This window comes from Pteropus medius, unplaced genomic scaffold (genome assembly GCF_902729225.1).
Source record: "Pteropus medius unplaced genomic scaffold, Ma_sr-lr_union100, whole genome shotgun sequence".
Taxonomy (NCBI): Eukaryota; Metazoa; Chordata; class Mammalia; order Chiroptera; family Pteropodidae; genus Pteropus; species Pteropus medius.
The window spans coordinates 582,544-601,987 of record NW_024353517.1 but is presented as its reverse complement, the minus strand read 5'-3'; positions in this window follow the sequence as shown (position 1 = coordinate 601,987).

Genomic DNA, 19,444 nt, shown 5'->3' with positions numbered 1-19,444 from the left:
CTATAAAGTACTTTTTTAAACTAAAAAGGCTAGGCACATAATGTGTATGCTTTGAAAACAAAATGTAATAAGATAGCATTTTTTTATATAAAAATTTATTTGAGCCAAACAGAGGATACATCTGGAAGTAAGATCTCAACAGACTGAGAAAAATGCTTTATACAAAAATAAATAAAATTACTGATAAATGAGAGTATGTAAATAAATGCATATATAGCATTACATATGCATTAAGACTGAATTAATAGGATATTTACTTGTTTTGTACTTCCAAAGAGTCACTATTATAAATTATATTTTAACAAATACGTTAAAAAAAAAAGAAAAGCAAAAACATCTAGCCAGAATATCATTCTACCTCATGATGATTTCGTTTTTCTTTTGCATAAGCCTGTGTCTTTCAAATAATCCACAAGCAAATAGCTCCATTCTGTAGATGAGAAATTATAAAAGACCATGTAATCAGCTGACAAAGGAACTGAAAACAAGCCCAGAGGAAATGCATGGCTGTTCTTACAAAGTCACAATGTACTGTTCTGTTTGCCTCCCACTCTCAAAGTGTATATTCCTGACATTTCTTGTCTTATAATTGGACTTTATGAATGAGAACTGTAGGATGCTGTCTGGTGAATGATCTGAAAAGGATCTGCTGAAACACACTGGAGGTGCTGCAAAAACTGAATGCTAGGTTTTGTGTGGGAACTTAAATAAGAGGCATAAATTAGAAATTCAGAACCTCAAATTTTATTCTTTATAAAATAAGGGCTATTTTCTCTGTCCTTAATGAAGACTTTAAGTAGGTTTAGGTGATATATAATGCAGAAACCAAATGCATAAACTGAGGTTTCAGAATAGCTAGGGGTCCTGTGGCTTCCCAGAGTTTACCCTTTACAAGTGTTCTGGCAAGAAAAGAGTTCAGTAATTTTTATCTTCTTTAATTTTGTTTTTTCATCCCAACTGCTAAGCACCCGTTAAAAACCATGCTTATTAACATTTTCATAGCATGTTGTTCTTTCTAACTGCATTCAGTTTCATATCTCATGTGGTCTAGCTGCTGAATAGTGCCAGTTAGTCAAGAATTAGTTCACTGGGTCTCTGGAAATAAATCAGTCATATTTAGTAAACAGACTTTTCCTGTGTGCCTACTATGTGTCTCATGAGAACGAACAGCTGGACGGTTTTATTCACATTCAGATGGGGCCACAACAAGGATTCTCTTTTGTTGGCAAAAGTACTGGGGAACGAAAAGAAAAAGGCATTTCCGAAGCAGGGCAGGCAAGACTCAGAAAGTAGGCTTGAAAAAACTCTCCAAGGAAACAAGCCATTATGTTAATGGTCTCTGTATGTCTCTGGGTGGTAACATTGTGGGGTTTTTTTTCCCCTTCATTATGCTTTTCTTTACACTTCCTAATTTTTTTCTATAATAGGCATATATAACGTATAAGCAGAAAATAATAAAGTAAAAATCTTAAAAGAAAAAGAGTTTCCAAAAGACTATACAAAATAAGGAAGAGATTCAAATGTAAATAAGTCCATTGATTGGTATAGTTGACTGCCAATCATATTGATGGACAGCATGACTCCAGCTACTTAATTGATTGTTTTGTTTTTTAAAATCAAGCATTGGACCTCAACTTTTGGTAAGAAAGAAATATACCATTGACTTTATGAAGGCATTAACTCTTCCTGGACTATAGAACTTTACCTCCACTAAAAGAGTTCATGCAACATCCCGTCTAAAAGGCCTAAAATAACTCGAACTTGTAATCTGTCTTTGTCAAAAATAAGCATGACATCCTGAGCAGAATAATATCATATTATGGATTAACGTATGGCATTTACAGGTTAAAAAACAACTACCTTATCAACAACAAAATGTAAAAAATTCACCCATTGCCTTTCATTTTTACATTGTGCGAAGCTTTCTGCTGTTAGAACTTACTATGACCAGCTAAATTCTAGTTCGTAAGGAAATCAGAGGGAGCCCCCAGTGTATGAAAGGGTCATTCATCGAAGATTGAGCACGAAGGTCCTTGGTCCACAGTGAGTTATCCTGTGCACATACCCTCCAAGTACAGATGGCTCCTCGGGGCAGGAATTAAAGATGAAGAGAGAAATGACTCTCAAATGGAATACAGTACATGAATTCACTTAGAAGGCACCAGGGTGTGTCTGCTTTACTGACTTTTCCGAAGACACAGAATTTAGCCCTATTTCCAGTTATAGTAAATATGTTTACTCTTTAAAATATGCCTCTAAATTTCCCCAAATGAGGTCCATGGCTTATCACCAAATTCTAAATGAGCTGCTTGCTGGCTTGGAAACACTTGAGGCCATTGGGTCTCGGAGCCACTGGAGGCCCAGACATCACCTTTGTCTTCACCCTCCCCCAGAAGCTCCCAAGAGCAGGCAAAGCCTTTCACTCATGAATTCTGGCAGTTGGCTGAGGCCTCCCTGGGGAGAAAAGAAAGGGGGGTGCTGCGGGGTGAGGTTGGCCTTTCCTAACTCTTATTAATAGAGAACATGTGGGCTGAGGCAAAGGCGGGGAATGGGGTTGCTGAGTAAACAGGATGGGATGAGAAAGAGAATGATGCTTTTATATTCTCGTCTATTATAGATCCAGGAAGGCTCTTTAATGGAGATGAAAGGGAGAGACATTTAAAGGAAGTAGCTTCCAAAGCTAAATGTGCAGACCACTGATGTCTACTTTCCCCCTTCCCATGGAAGGGAGCTGTGTGGTCAACTGGCATTGCTAACCAAACTACTAACCACATTTACTAAGGTTTTCCTAATTGATGGCTCTGCTACACCTCTATCACCTGAGAATTCTTTTTTTTACATTTTTCATTTAATTGAGTGCTACTATTTAGAGCACTGTGACTACAACATGAATAAACAGCCTACAAGGACATTCTAGAAAGGTGAGTAATAAAGAATTACTATAGGCAAGTGCAGACTGTGACATCAACTACATGCCGGTGCCATGGGAGCCTGGAGAGGAAGTACTGATCCAGACTTTGTCAGGGGAGGGGTGGCCAGGAAGGGCTCCCCTGAAAAGGGAGGGCACCTGAATTGAGCCTGGAGTTAACCCAGCTGGAGAAGGGAGGGTGGCTTTAAGGTTTGACATGACAAGAACTTTGCAAAATGAGGGTAACAGCATCATTGCTTAGAATGTTCCTCTCAGAGATGAGAAAGAAGATGAGATGCCCAAAGACTTTAAGGAAGGATGCTATAGAAGGTATACACGAAAAGTCTGTTGGTGTTTCAGAGAGCACCCAGGCGAGCTTCCATGCCTAGAGGAGGAAAAAGAGAGTGCTGTTTGCATCTGAAACTCTCTTCTACATGCTGACCTATTTTTGTGTAACGCCCATAAATGCCTTTTTATGGAAAGAGAATTAAAGACTACAAGGCAGGCAGATATGTGAGGGAGCTTTCCCTTTCCTTATCAAAAAATGTTGATTATCTTTACAAATATAAATATTTAAAGTATCCTTTAAGTATGTTTGCCCCTGTAGTCTTAAAAGCAGCATTGCTAAGATAAACTCACATTTTAAATTTTGTGTTGACATTTGAATATAAAAAAAATCATTAAATTTAATTTTTAATACTATATATATATATATATATATATATATATATATGTCATGAATACTGAGTACTTAGGAGATTACTACATAAACTTGAATCTTCCCCCCAAAATAACAAATACATATGAACATCTATAATAAAGTTTTAACCACAAAAAAAATAAGCTAGTATTGAAGAACTGAACTGTTACAGGTTTTTTCATTTATCAATTTTATTTCAATTTAAAAGAATTGAGAACTTTGTCAGTATAAAAAAAACCACTTTATTTCACGCCATTATTTCTTTTCAATCTGCTAGCTAAAAACATGTCCATATCAAGCTTTTGTTTCTTGATCCTTATTATAGTCTCCGTAAAAATCACTAGAAATATACTGTCTCAAAAAGAGAAGCCGAATCATCTCCTGTCCAAATTGTTAGTTTTCTGATTGACTTTGAAAACCAAAACTTTACTCTCTTTGAGGGAAAATAATCTATTTTTCTAGAGAATTTCAATCTGTCAGTCACTCTGATGGACGCATAGCTCCTACTGTATTATTTTTTTGCTTCAGCTAACATATGTAAAAATAAAATCATGTTTAAAGCTGAAGACAACTCAACATTCTGATTAGCTCCAAAAGTTCTTCAGTCAACAAGCAACTGCCAAGTGTCCCCAATGTAAGGCATTATCCTGACTCATTTTCTTCAAGTATTAAACAAGCTGGTGATCTGCCCCAGAAATAAGAATTGCATCCGAACATTGTCTTAGCAGAGAAGATAGATCTGCTACGTTTGTCACTTGAACATTTTCAGTTTTAAATCTCACAGAAAGATGCTTTGGCTCCAAGACATAAAATGATTAAGAGAGAAAAAAGAGTTCAGGAAGTTTTCAGTCTTCATCGCTTTTAGTCAATGATCCATTTGTATGTTGGCCAAAAAGTATTATTACAAGGAATTACTATATGCAGACAGAGGCTACAATTTCACTGATATTTCTTCCTGGGATCTAGAAAATTCAGTGCTTTGGTGAAAAGTATAGATTGAGTTTAGATAGTTGAGAGTATTTTTCAGCAATTCTTTTTCACAGAAATACTTTTACGAAAAATTGTTTTAGTTTATGCTGAAACAAGTTATTCTGCACACTGTTGTTATACAAGTTAGTCATTCAAAAGAACCCAGACATCTGCAAACATAGCCATATTCACTAAGTTGCTGTCCTGAAGGAAGAAATTCGATTAAAATGTTAAACAAGTCAGTGGGATAAAATGAGGGAGCTAGCTTATTTGCTTGCTTTTTCTTCCTTCCTTCCTATCTACCTTCCCGCCCTTCTCTATTTCTCTCTCTCTCTCCCTCTCTCCTCCCTCTTCCGCTTCCTTTTTCTTTCTTTGTCCAGATATCTTTAGCTCAAAGCCTTTTTGTTACATGTTTTTACAACTATAGGCATTAAACCACACTGCTGTCAGCCAGAATAGTTATAGAATACCAGTCATTTAAATTTTCAAGACCTTCAGGTAAAAATGCTTTAGGTATCAAAAAGCAGCAAGTCTCTTCAGCAGCAGAGACATTGTTTCTCCCTATAGTTTAGAACGAGGCTTTCCCCTAAATCAGAGGGAGAACCCCGTGTGGACTTCAAGCTGGAGCTTCTTTCCTGCAGTCTAGAAACTGACATTTGAAGGACAGCATTGCCATCAACTTGCAAGTCACTAGTCTAGCAGTTGTAGTCAGGCAGGAAGTGGGCCCAGGGTCTCTAGATCTTTCAATTTCTCTAGAGAAGCCGGAAATTTTCATATTCATGTGAAATCTCCCAATTTCTAAATGCTGGCAAGTAATTCAATAATCAAAACATATGCTGACCAACACCAAGCTGCCGATTTGCAACCTCTGGCCTGGTAGGTTCTTCATATCACCTTCGTGCGGCTTAGTCCTACTCTGGATTTTCATTGCTCTTCTAGAGCCCCCCACGCCGCCAATCCCCAACTCTGGGCATTCGAGCACATCTCCAAAGCTTATCTCCCTATAGTGAGATTGTGTGTCTGTGTCCCCAAGTAACTGTCTGCTCCCTAAGGGTAGAACTAGTGCCTTAATCTTCTTATTTTAGGAATGTATGTTAATCCCAAACTGAATTCTGCCTCAGCAAACAAATGTGTTTATTAAATGCTTGCTATGTGTATGTATAACAATTGAACAAATTCAAATTATGGCCCCTCAGAAATACAATACCACGGTTTGCAAAATGACCCAGCTGTGAATAGTCACTGTATTGTAAACCCTAGTGCTGCCCAAACAAAAATTATGACATAATTAAATTGGGAGGAGGGGGTGAGAAGAGTGGCGTGTGGAGTGGAGTTGTGCAGGGAGAATGGTAGCTAAACCTCCTTCCTATTCTATAGCGAAAAGTTACTAGTTAGCACCTACAACTGAAAAAACAGGAAGTTATCAATATAGGCATGTTATGTAGAAACATGGAGGTAAACATAAAAAGCAGCAGCTGATACATGAAGTGATTGCCCCTGGGGAGAGGGAAGTGAGGGATAGGGAGGTTAAGAACTCTTGCTTTTCCTTAAATATAAAGCTGTTGGGAACATTTTATTCTTTAAGCTATGGACATATATAATTTTGTATAAGAAAAACTTTGAAGAGAAAACTAAAAATTTTAAAAAGGGAGGGTGGAACTGCCTTTCAGAGCCATACATATTTGGGTTGGAATTCCACTTTAACACTTACTTAGATACTAAAATTAACTTCCTTAACTTCTCTGAGCCTATCTGTTTCCATCTGTAAAATCAGAACAATGGTGGTTGTGAGGATTAAATGAGGTTTCGTGTGGAAGGCCCCTGGCCCTTGTTGAACAATTAATGTTAGTTCCCATGTCCAAGGGCAGGGCTTCCATTCTCTCACTTGGCCATTGTAGGAAATTAGCAGCCAGAGTTTCTGTCCTTTGAGCAGAGTTCTAATTATAAACAATGCCCAATCATCTGATAAGGGAGACTTTAGATCAATGTTTCTCAATCTTGATCGATGTACAGACCCCTTTCAAAAGAGAAACAAAATAAAATACCAAATACCAAACTCTTTGGGATCCAATGTTGACTTGGACTATTTTTATTATAACGTTTTAAAATATTATAGTGTTATGTATATATGTATTAACTCCTTATGTACATAGAACTTAAGCAACAATAAAGTAAAACTAAATTTAAATGAAAACCAAATAAAAGACCTGTAAAATTCAAATGAACACTAATTTAGTGTGACAGTTGGTGACATTTTGCTGAAACTGAATCATGGCTCTTTAAGAGCACACCCTATAGCAGGTTCTCACAGGTCCCTATGCCCAGGCCACTAGGTGCTAGTTGATGACCCAGTTTCTCACTGCTTTTCTGTACATCCTCTTCTCACAGCTGATTGTGGAACTCCTCAGCCTTTGTGAGGTGCTAGCACATATCTTATGTATCAGGTCTACTCACGATCTTTTCTTGTTAGCTCGGTAATTAAAGTGACACGATTTTGCACCAACTCAATCATAAACAGAAACTCAGGTTCAAAAATTGAGAAAAACTCTAAATTAAAAATCATTGTGGAAAACTAGGAAATCTCTGAATGGAACTCCTCAGTGGTTCCACGGTAAGACCTTGGGGAGCCTCGACCCAAAGTCAAGAGCAAGACCTTTCCAGGTGGCAGGCACCGGCAGTCCTCCCTGTTCCCAGGTCTCCCTACCCCTTTTACAGTGTCCAGACAAAACTGCCGGTTTTGTTATGCTTTTACCATACCTATGGGGCATGTTTTAAGTTCTAATGAAGATTTCCTTCTTTCCACATCCAGTTGTTCTTCATTCTACTGTACTGGTTGTGACAGGTCCCTAGTTTGCTTTCTTTTTTCTTTTAAATTTGTTTTTTTTTTTCCTTTCAAAATACATATGATAATATTTATCTCATACACAGGACTAAAACCAAGGACATGTTATCTGACTCATCAAAGGACATAACTTTACCTTATAATGAATAATATTTGCTGATTTTTTTATGATAAAAAACTGTGTATTTTTTATGGAATTTAATACATTTTTCTAACAATATTAAAAACAAACTCAACAAACTGTCCTTTTGTGGAATGACTTGATATCCAGAGCATTGAGCCTCCTCTAGGAAGAGGTGGTGCTATCAAAAGACAGAAAGAGTATATTCAAACTTCCCCAATCTAGCCTTGGCTCTTACCCCACGACCCAGGCTATGTCTTCTAGCCATAAACATCCAGGCACATGTGCCAAAGGCCAGGGGGTGAAATCTCTATAATCACAGCTGTCCACAGAAGTTGTGACCATTTGAGCAATCATGGCTGTTTCAGGGGCTCCAGATTGCTCCAACAAGACCTAGGATTATATATTCATTTGTTCAGTAAATAAGTATTAAACAACTACTGTGTGAGCTTCCATGTTTCTATTTGGTAATGTGAGGGATATAAAGATGAAGAAGATAGTAATGATGCTTTTAATAAAAATGACTGTGATATGCAGAAATGTAATTATAGAATGTAGTATGTAGGGGAACTGGTATTCACTCTATTTTTTGTATTTGCAATAGGTGCAAATACAGAAAGAAGAACACAACAACAACATGAAGAAGACATATACCCTGCCTTAGAAAAACACATAATCTAGACAAGGGTATAGACTCATAAAAACTGATAACTTCAAAGAAGTGTGAGAAGTACTAAGATTGGTGTGTGATGTGCTATGGGAGCACAGAAAAAGGAGAAACTCAGCCTACCTGGAGTGATTTTGAGTTGGTCTTCTGGCTTAGTTAGAGTTCCTCAACTTAACAAGAGATGGATGGGTGAAGGAGTGCAGGCAGAGGATACACAGCACAGAGGTATAACAAAGCTTGGCTCACGCAGGGAAAAGTAGGTCTGAGGTTACATAATGTATAGTAGGTAAAAATAACCAGAAAAGACATCCTGGGGCAGATGATTAAGTTTGGATTTTTCTTATTGGTTTCAGTTTGGTGTGTGTGTGTGGTATTGTGTGTGTGTGTGTGTATTATTGTGGCCAGTAGTATTGTGTGTGTGTGTGTGTGTGTGTGTAGATACATATACACATCCTGAATTTGGGGGATATAGAGATAGTTTTTGTTTTTGTTTTTATAGTGCTTCTTAAAAGGAAGATACACAAAGCAAATAAAAACTCGTGGAAGACATTTCTACAGGGAACCACAATAGTATTGACCAAATAATGCTTATGGTTTTTCAATAAATAAAATCTAGAATAGACAGGCTGCATGTTTTTCAAACAATTCTTCATAGATAACATTTCTATCAAGCAGGACTTAGATAAGAGTTGGGCAAAAAGTGGTTGATTTCATATTCTTTGCAATTTCATAAGTCTAAAGTTGATTTTGCACACGACATCACTTATATGTGGGATAGAAACCTAAAAAGAACAAATGAACAGGACAAACAAACAGAGACACATGGACATGGACAATAGACTAGTGGTTACCAGAGGGTAGGGGCAAGGTGGGAGGGGAGAAGTAGACGAGGGGAAAAAATTTAAATCATTTCTTCAGTTAAAAAATAAATAATAAATAAATAAATTTTAAAAAGAAAAAAGAAATAAAGTTGATTTTGGTGGCAATTGATAGGCATTGAAGAGTTGCAATCAGTGAGGTGACATTATTAACATGTATGCATTTTAGAGGGAGTTTATTACATTGTCTAAGATGAAAAAAAAAACAGAATTGAATTAGGTAGTGATAGTAGACATGCAGGAGTCTACAGATATTAAAGTGGTAAAATTACTAAAGCTTTGTGACCAGTTAGTGCTGAGGAGTGAGAAGAAGTAAGAAGAATCTAAGAAGCCTCATAGCTTTCTGGCTTGAATATCTGGGTGAGCTTTAGTTCCTTCTACTAGAATAGTAAAGAACAGATTGGAAGAGGCAGTATATAATGATGTGTTCTGGTAAAATTTGATGTTAGGACATGATGAAAGATTAGATGTGATTCATCTTTTTAATCTACGAAGAATAATGTTGAGACAGTGATAGGACCATACATTGTTATAGTCACATTAAAAGGCAATTTAGCAGTATCAAACATAGTGTTAAAATGCACACACCACATGACCCATCAATTCCATTTCCCATTAGCAACCTCAGAAAAATACATGTGCACTAGGAAGAACATACAAGAAGGTGCACTGCAACAATTTATAATACCAAAAATTCAAACCATTTAAATATGCTTTGATAGAAAAATGGTTAAATAAACCATGAAATTGTTTTCAAACTTTCTGAATAAAAAATCACCTGGAATATTGGTTGCAAATAATTTCTTCAACCTCTTTCCCAGTCCTATGGAAACAGACTCTTGACAAGGGCCCTGAATATTTCTTGGTGATTTTTATCATCAGGAAAGTTTCTTAAAGAGTTATGAAATGTGTTTCCAAAACCATCTCTAGAAACAAACAAATGCTAGGCAGAATTAAAAAGAATGAGGGTAGATCTCTGTGAAGCAACTCTGAATGAACTCCGAGATATATTGAGTGATAAATACAGACTGCAGAATGAACACTCAGTATGATACCATTATGTAATCACAGACCCACACACAGAACAATGTATTTCTAGAAGTAAATATGGATTTGGGGGCGGTGATTTCAAAGGAACTTCTGTTGTGCTTATAATGCTTGAATTATTTTATGATCAAGGCATTTGGATTAATTCTGTAATTAGAAGCAAATATTTATTTACTGCTGGTGTGGCTGAGGTGATGAAGGTACCCTATGCAAAATATAATTTGTCCTAGCCCACATACACCCTGAAGCATATCCTGGGTAAATTTTATCTATGTAATACTTATTCACCAAATATTTGAAATTGTTTTCTACACACAATGAAGCAGGTCCATCACTTTGGGAGGAGCAGGCAAAAATGGGTAAGAGGGGCCCAGAAATCTCCCAGCTACTTCCACGTCCACCATCTTTTAAGACCCAATTCAAATACCTTCTCTGTGGTCCATTTTCCATACCCAATCTCCTCTTTGTCTTCTAAATCCCATCCCAATGCTTTCATCTATTCACATGTGTGTGTACAGATCTCATCCTTCTTCCCAAACTATTTCCCCTCAACTCCATTTTGTATTACCCCAAAGCCCAGCAGTGCCCTGCATATACAGCTCTCAATACTAAATAATTGAATGAAATGCTTCCAGCTATGCCTCAGAGGTCTGAGAATGGTCTTCTACTATCCACTGTAATTACTGCTCAGTGGAAGTCACTTAGTCCTCTCTATGCTCACATCCTCACCCCATCTCTCCCTCCTCCTCACTGCTGTCTAAAATTCTTGCAATAGAAAACATATGTTTTTCATTACATAATTAAAGCTGAGGCTCAAACTTCAAACCCCCTTGGAAAAGCCATAAAAAGTAAGCAGTTGCATCGTATCCTTCCTAGAGCACAGGATGGACAGGAGTGGAAAGAAAAAAGAGTAGATGGTTCCTACATACTGGGGGTTAGGTGAAGGGCAGAGGTGGAGAACAGAAATTCATTTGGCTCCTTGCAAAGGAAAAACTAGGCTAGAAAAGGGGGCTTTTCTTCATGAGTCTGCTACATTAGTCACTCACAACCACTTCTACCTTTTGTCTATCCCCTATAGCTATGCTAGTAAGAAAAACAATCCTGACATAAGACAGCTTATTTCAAGGCCTCCTTCTTGAAGTCAGTTTACCCATTGAGATGGGGAACAGCATTTTATGATGTCTCCTTCAATCATGTCATGAGTAGCTCATTTAGACACAAGGCTGAGGACACTCTCCAAGAGTCATGCCATGTCTCCATGTGGCTTCAGACTAGCAGCCACCAAGGAATAAACAAACCATTGTACTTTATATAAATTACATGTCCTGGGACGTCATGTCTTTCGGCATTCGTGCCATGGTCTCTTTGCCTTAGCTTTCCCCCACAGACACATTGATTCTATTACTTAAGTTTTGTATCAGTCAGGGGCCTAGAAGAGAACTTTTAATACCTCAAATTGGGTAATGTATGAAGGGGTAATAAAAGGACTATTTATAAGCAATAAGAGATGGTTTCATGCCTTGGTGCCAGTATCAGTGAGGTGCTTCACCACCTTTTTTGTGGGAGACCGCTGGAGAGAGAGTACTTAGCGATCACAGGGAGAGAGAGCTGTGTGTGAAGGCCACTTGACAGGTGTTGTGATATTTTTTCAAGGAAATAAATACCCCCGTCTCAGTTTTCTTCCCTTTCATGTCTTCCCTGTGTCCCGCTGGCCAAACCCTCCTATAAGCCGGAGGATGAGGGACCTAGCTCATTGATGTGAGCCACAACAGGTCAGCCCCCTAGGTCATGAGCAGATCTCCATGATCTCCTAGGTCGTGAGTGAAGGGTGACTCTGGAGGGGCGAATGGAGGACGTTCAGCACAACTTCATTGTCTGTCTCATGCTAAAGAAACCTATCCCAGTGGCATTTGGGTGTACAAAGCTATTTCCAATCTGGAGCAGCGCTGCCTTCCATCTCATTTCCCACAGTTCTTAACCATGTGACAGTGTTACACTCAGGACACGGGAAAAGGTCCCTGCCCCAGCCTCATACTTTGTGCCCTTATGCCTCCCCTGTGCTTTCTCCTCTGCCTTTCTAAAAGGGAACAACTTCCTTCTCCCTTTCCTCTTAGGGAAGTTTTATCCCTCTACCAAGGTGAGGCCCAAACGTTCCTCTTTGAGACCCCCCCGATCTTATCCTCTTCATATAGCCTTCATCGCTTCTGTCTTCATAATACTGAAACTCTGTGAGCACTTACTGTTTAATTCAGGACTTTATAAATTTTCCCTGCTGCTATGCTGCACATTAATCAAAGATGAAAACGTCATCTCATCATTACTAGTAACCACTATTATCATTTTCTGAGTATCTATTATGTGCCAGATCCAGGCCCTTTAATTCATTTTCTCAGTGTATTCTTTTGTCTACGAAGCAGACACTTTGTTTTTATCCAATGTACCAGTGTAAGAACTGATTTTCAGAGACTGATCAGCTTGTCCAACGTCCTCAGCTAGTTAGCAGCTAAACTGGGGATTCAAACCCATGTCCCTCTAACTCCCAACCTGGAAGCTGAAGCTAAAAGTAACCACAGTGAACACAGCCTTAGCCTTGGATTTCCAGAGCTGACCCACTTCTGGATAATGCATAATTGTGTCCAAAACATGTTTTTGAATAAACAACCAGAAGTATGATATACTGACAGAAATCTTTTGACTATGTATTTCTCCTGGTGTGGGTTGGCACATGGCCTTGTTTTTCTTTAATCTTATCTCCAGGCTGATGGTTTATAGCAAAGTCTCACTTTGCTGGTAAAACTTGTCTTGACTGTGTTTGTTAAGTGCCTTTTCAGAACAGAATAATCAGTAAACAGAATCCCTTAGAAGACTAAGGTATTGGCCTTGCTCCTAGAGTACTGATTTAGAAAATTTTCTCAAGGACTAGAAGGACAGCCTCTAGCAACAAGTACTTGAATTTTTATATATGTACCGTGGGAATGGGAAGATGACGGAGAATATTTTAAAAACTGATCCTTTTATAATAATAGATTGGGTACTTATATGTGGCCAATTCAGTGCTTGGTACTTTACACATATTATTCCTAATTTTTAGCAGCCTACGACGTAGGTTTTACTACCTTCATTTTACAGAACAAGAAACTGAAGCTCAGCAAGCCTAACTTACTTGTCCAAGCCCTCCCAAACACACATAATATCCGACTCAAAACCTATATCTAAATTTACATGGCTATACCCAATTCCCTGAAAGAAAGAAATTAAACACAACCAGCTATCATAGAGCCAACAGTCTCATGAGAGAAATCCAGAACGTTTGGAAATTCTATAGCTAATCAAAGTAATCCTAATTATTGAATATAATTGTAAAACACATTATCTTAGAATCCTACGATAATATTTTCTTCACATAATTACCTCACTTGAACTTTCTGTTTCCATCTTTGCCAAATAAATGATCACATTTTTGGATACAATTGAAGCCAGGAAAACTAAGCAGAAGGTAACAATGGGATTGGAGTAGACCTTCTACTTTCTAATCTAGTAAACTTAAATGCAAAAACATTCTATTGTGAGTTTTTTTAACCTAGCAAGCTGAAAGTCTGTCATATACAGAACCCATTGTTTCTAAAGAGTTGCCTCAAACCTACTGTCTCTTCCTCACCTTCTCCTCTCCACTGTCATCTTTTTTCCTTACTATTTTCATTTTGCACAAATATTGCAACAAAAATAAAAGAAATAATTAGAAGAAAGTTCATTTATAATTCCAGTACCCCCACATATCAATTATTTTTAGGTTTCTATTATTGCTATCTAGTCCTTATCCAAATATTACTGAAAAAAAGCACGCACACACACATGGACACACATACACACAAATAAATAAATTCTTCTAGGAAAGACTTGGTGGTGATCAAAAGTTGGTGAGTCACAGAATCCAGCAGAGCCTTGAATGTAATTCCTTCTGTGACAGCACAGATACTGACATCATGAGCCAGGCAACTAGAAAGAAAAAATAGCAGTGAGGGAAAGATTCACTTAATGCTAGTGATCATTCATCCAAAGATTTTTAAAAGAGCCACCACTACCACATCCAAATTCTGAATTTGACAATTATTCCCGAACAGGAACCAGTGCCTAGTTATTTGATGTAGAACTTTCCCGGTCCTTTGAATGTTATCTTAATCAGAGTGAAATTGACCAAAATGTTAACAGTGGTTATCTCTGGATGATGAGATTACAAGTGATGTTTATTTTCTTCTTGATTCTTTTCTGCATTGTCTGAGTTTTCCACAATTAATATGTTTGCAATAAGATTAAAATTAATAATAATAGTGATGCCGAATATGGTGTGTTGATCTAAAGGGAAGGTCCTGTAAAAACTAGAGTCACAGGGACAGGTTATGTAGCCCCTACCATTGCGGGGTCTAGCCGCTCTCTCAGGTCAAAGATCCTAGAACCCAGGAAGTACAACTTCCAGCCCAGTCCAGTTCTCTTTCTAATATAACGTCTGCTAACAAGCTTCTGTTTCCTTTTATTTTTTATTTTTTTCTTTATTTTTTAGCTTAGAAAGTTGTTCCTAAACCATTGTCAACAGAGAAGATTTTATTCTGAGAACATGTTATGGATTTTCTATAGCAATGGTCCAATATAATTTAGTAGACAATAACACCCATAGAAATGTGTGGGAGCTTTGCTGTCAAGTCCTGTAGTGCTTTAATAAAGGAACATGTCATTTTTCTTCAGCTAAATTTCAGCTAGAAATAATATTAGATGAGTTCTCTTTGCCATTCATTCCGTAGCCTTTCTGCAATTTGGACACCTTAATGATTTCATGCAAAAATTCACTGTCGAAAGAGTCTTGGTGGATTCTGTCTGATCCTGGTTTTTCCTTTTGATGCGAATTACTTATGTGCATCCATCATGGTAAAAACAGCAGAGTTTGGGCAAACACTGTTCTCTCAGACCCCCGCTCCCTTTCAGGCCTGGAGATCCTTCATCTAACCCAGTTCCATTCTTGTGCTTCTTCCCGCTGGCTTCCCCAGTGCCATTTTTATTAAAGCCCCAGCTCATCCCACATTCAGCCGCATGACTTCTTACAGGCTTCAGAATAAATCACCACATTGCTCCGATCTTGGCTTCTCTGCCCTCGGCTTTCAATTAAATTTAGAATTGACTTTAAAGGTACAACCTCAATGTACATGGTTGAAAATGACCTTGTTTCCCCTTTCCCACCACCTGCGACTTCCTGCGCGGGGCTCTTATACTCCAGCTCCTGGTTCAAAAAGTAGAAACAGGAATTTGCTACATGCTCCTGTGGCAAACTATAAGTCTCAAGCTGTTTAAAGTCTTTAAAGTCCCATCCAAAAGGTAAAGTACACTCTGCAGAGAGAAATCTGGGGACCTGAATCTCTGGCTGCCTGTGTTCAGGAAGAGACACAGAAGGAGAGGAGGAAGAAGAAGAAGAAGAATGAGAAGAAGAAGAGAAGAAATTAAAATAAGAAATCTTTTGAGATAAACACTTAATTTGTTTAATTTCTACAGTTTACGTTCAGGATGATTAGTCTATATATAAGACACACCACTATTGAAATAATTATATTAAATTAATATAAATGATCTATGACAAGATTACAAGGACACCAAAGGGCACCAAAGCAGACTTTAACATCAAACCTGACTTTCATCTCTTGTCTTGTCATTTGGCTTTCTCCTCTTAGTGAGGCATAGAGCACAGTAAGCAGCAGGTTTGGGCTGTTTAGACTTGGGCATGCTCCTGCCAATTTCTCCCTCCTCTTTCTGGAAGGCTTTACCAGTCAGAATGACCAAACTTGAAAACACTTCTTCCTCTGCTCAAAACCATTAATATTTGAAGGCATTTACTCGTATCGCAAAGCAACAAGGTCTCTCTCAATTCAGAAGAGAAGAAGGAAAGAATGATTTGATTGCATAAAAAAAAAGATAAAACAAGATCCGGTACATGAAAAGGATGTGCAAATTGAAAGTGCTCTGCAAGTGTAACGGGCCAATTTATTCATTCGCCCATCAATTAGTTATTGCATATTGACTATGAATGAGGTTCTGAGGAGGCTGTACAGTGTTTAAGACTTTGTGCCTTAGTTTTCTAGCCTCTAAAATGGGAATAGAGAGTCTTTATTTTAGGGTGTGTGAGAATTAAGTGAAAGAATAAATATAAATCACTTAAAAACCAGTTCTTGGCTTATAATAAATACTGAAGGAATAGCTTTGTGTAAAAATATAGAAGTATTCCCAAATGCTAAGGGAGTTACAGTCTATAAATTATTATTCTAAAATTTCTATTTTTTGTCCTTTGATGCTAAAATTTGCAAGGCTGTCTAAATTTAGCTATACAAATCTCAAATCAAAATACTTTTTATTGACTGGCTTTTAGAAAAATTTACTAAGAACATGTGCGTGCTTTGCCAAATAATGAAAAAAGGGAAAATGAATTAACACTTACTAATGCACTAAATGAGAGATCTCAATGATTTTCATCTTTGTTCCCACTGAAATCTCATTAAATTCTAATTAATAGGCATTAACAGTCTCAAGTCCTAGATGAAGGACTTGATATATTTATACATCAAGTATATTTACTGAGGCTCATGGAGAATATGCAACCTTCCCATCGTCACAGAGGTGGGACATAGAGAGGGTAGAATTAAAACCAGGTAATTAAAACCCATGGTCTTGTCCAGTATCACTAGCTGCCCCTTTTACCCTGTTAGGTCCCATGAAGAGAAATCTTGAATCCATCTTTGAAAACACTAGAGATATTTGGAATCTTCTTAAAGTAGAAGAGGAAATTTTTAAGAAGAAAAATGTCGGTAATTAATTTCTTGCTCAATCTTCTGAATAGTAGTATTGAAGTGTGATTCCTTCCTTTCCATTTAAACTCTTCTAAGTAGAAACATTTTCAGTTCTAAAGATTACCGTTGATGGGGACATTTTTGCTAACTTTGATTCCCCTTCCTTCTTTTCAATATCACATATGCTTTTCTGGGGGGAAGGAAACCATACAAAAGTTTAAACTGTGAATCAAAAAGTTAAGAAGTTTACATTATACTGACCCTGTTTTGAAAGGCTACAGCCACCCACCCCCTAGGTTAACTAATCTTTCCACACCAGTTCTGCGTTTTTCAGCCTTCCTAAAATTCTACTCTTCTAAGCGAATGGTTCCTGCTCTCAGTGCAGCCTCTCTCCATGGGCTGCAGGCACAATACTGATTGCACATGGAAGTTCAACCTAGGAGTCCAAATGCCTACTAAAGCTTTCTTTGCTGGGCAGTCTTAAATAGACAGCTCCTTAAGATTTTAAGGGTGTTAAGGGATTTGTTTCTACTATTCCATGCTTACTCCCTGACAACAACATAGCTACACCACAGTTTGGTCAAAACCAGCTGATTAAAATTAAGTCACTCCACAGAAGGCCACATGGCTGTGCATAAATGACAAATTTCTTTCTTACCTTCCCTCCATTCTTCCTTCCTTTCCTTCTCTATCTCTTTAGTTTCTAGAAATAATTGTTCTATTTCAGTACCTAAAAAGAAGGCACCCACCTACCGTTCATGTCACTTGGCAGAAGCTTAAACAGCTTCCATCCTCTCAGTATAGTCTTTAAAGTTCAAGGATGAAAAAGACCAAAGAGCAAAAATACTCTGTTTAGCTAACAGAGAGAAGTTTATAGTTATTTATCACTCCAATAGTTGTGTATGTTTTAATATTATGTGTGTGTTTTAATATTCCAAACCTCAGAAATTAAACTCTTCATTCATAGGGCATTTTGTTACTGGCCAAATATATTTACAAGAAAGTTTGAGGAATTTAATAATTTCTTCTATGTGTCTATCATTTCCTTTTTAAAGCACTTTTACATGTGCATGCGCTAGATTTAAATTGTAACACCCATTTGGCAGATCAGGAAACAGATTAAGGGGCATGCCAAGATCACAGGGCTAATTATCAGTTGCAGCGTTAGTATTAGAATCCTGGCTTTTAAAATTAAAATTCTTTTTTTTTTACTATACTACGTACAAGGTTTATATCCTAGTCTTTGATATTTCCTCTTGAAAAAAAGAGTACTCTTCTACAAATCGTACCGTGAAGCTGCTGTCAGGATCTGACTTTTAAGTAGGATGTACTATTGGCATACGTACCTTATTTAATATGACTTATGGCTCCAAGGCATTGAAAGACACTGCAGTGAAAGAGCTGAAATCACCTTTTAATAGAATACAACCATAGAAAAGTTATTTAACCTTTTTGAGTGTCTGTTTCTTCACCTGCAAAATAGTAACAATATTGCCAATCTCATAGAGTTTGTATAAGGCTTCAATAAATGACATTCATGAAGCACTCTGCCAGTAGATTGTAGATGTTCGGTAAGTGCAAGACTTCTTTTCTCCTGAAAAAAAAAAAAAAATGCTGTTGGAGTAACAGAGTTAGGAGAATAGGTTAAGAAAAGTGGAGGTATAGGATTCCCTCACCCTTTTCAAGGACACCCCACTTGTAGATCACAGCTCCCTCCTAGCTGTAGGATTCAGATTGGAGGTACGAAAGATAGGTAAAGGCTAGATCATGTGAAGCAGCATTGTAGACTATGGTATGGAACTAGGAGTGGCCTGATCTAAAAGGATTTGAAGTTCTTATTTTTGTTCTCCAACTCACTAAGCTTGTTCCTACCTCGGGGCCTTTGAACTTCCTGTTTCCTCATCTTGAAACATTTGAACCTCAGATGGCCACTTGACTCACTCCCTTGGGGCATTTGTGAAGGCGATGTTTATCTGACTTAATTAAAATACCATCCCCCCAAATTACTAGTCACTCTTCAGCCTCCTAATCTTGATTGGATTTATCATTAACACTTACCAATATCTGAAATTATATTGCATATTTATTTAATTATTGTCTATATCTGCTGCTAGAATGTAAGCTCTATAAAGACAGGGACATTATCTACATTGTTCACTGCTTCCCCAGCACCTAGAAGAGTAAATGGTAAATATCACGTGTTTAATAAATAATGAATAAATGAATGTGGATATTGTTATATAAATGATATGATGTTATTCTAGGACCAGTGAATAGCATTGTGGATTCCTCAGACTGCCACCTTTACATCTGATTTTAGTTGTTAAGTGCATTTTTAGCATTCCATTAGGATCCTTATAAAGATTAAAGCGAAATGACATATTCAGAGAAATTGTAGAAACATGAACTATTCTCTAAAATTGGCACATTTCACTTAGAATAATGTTCTAAAATCAAGACAGCAGGGAGAACTTTAAAACACAGATGT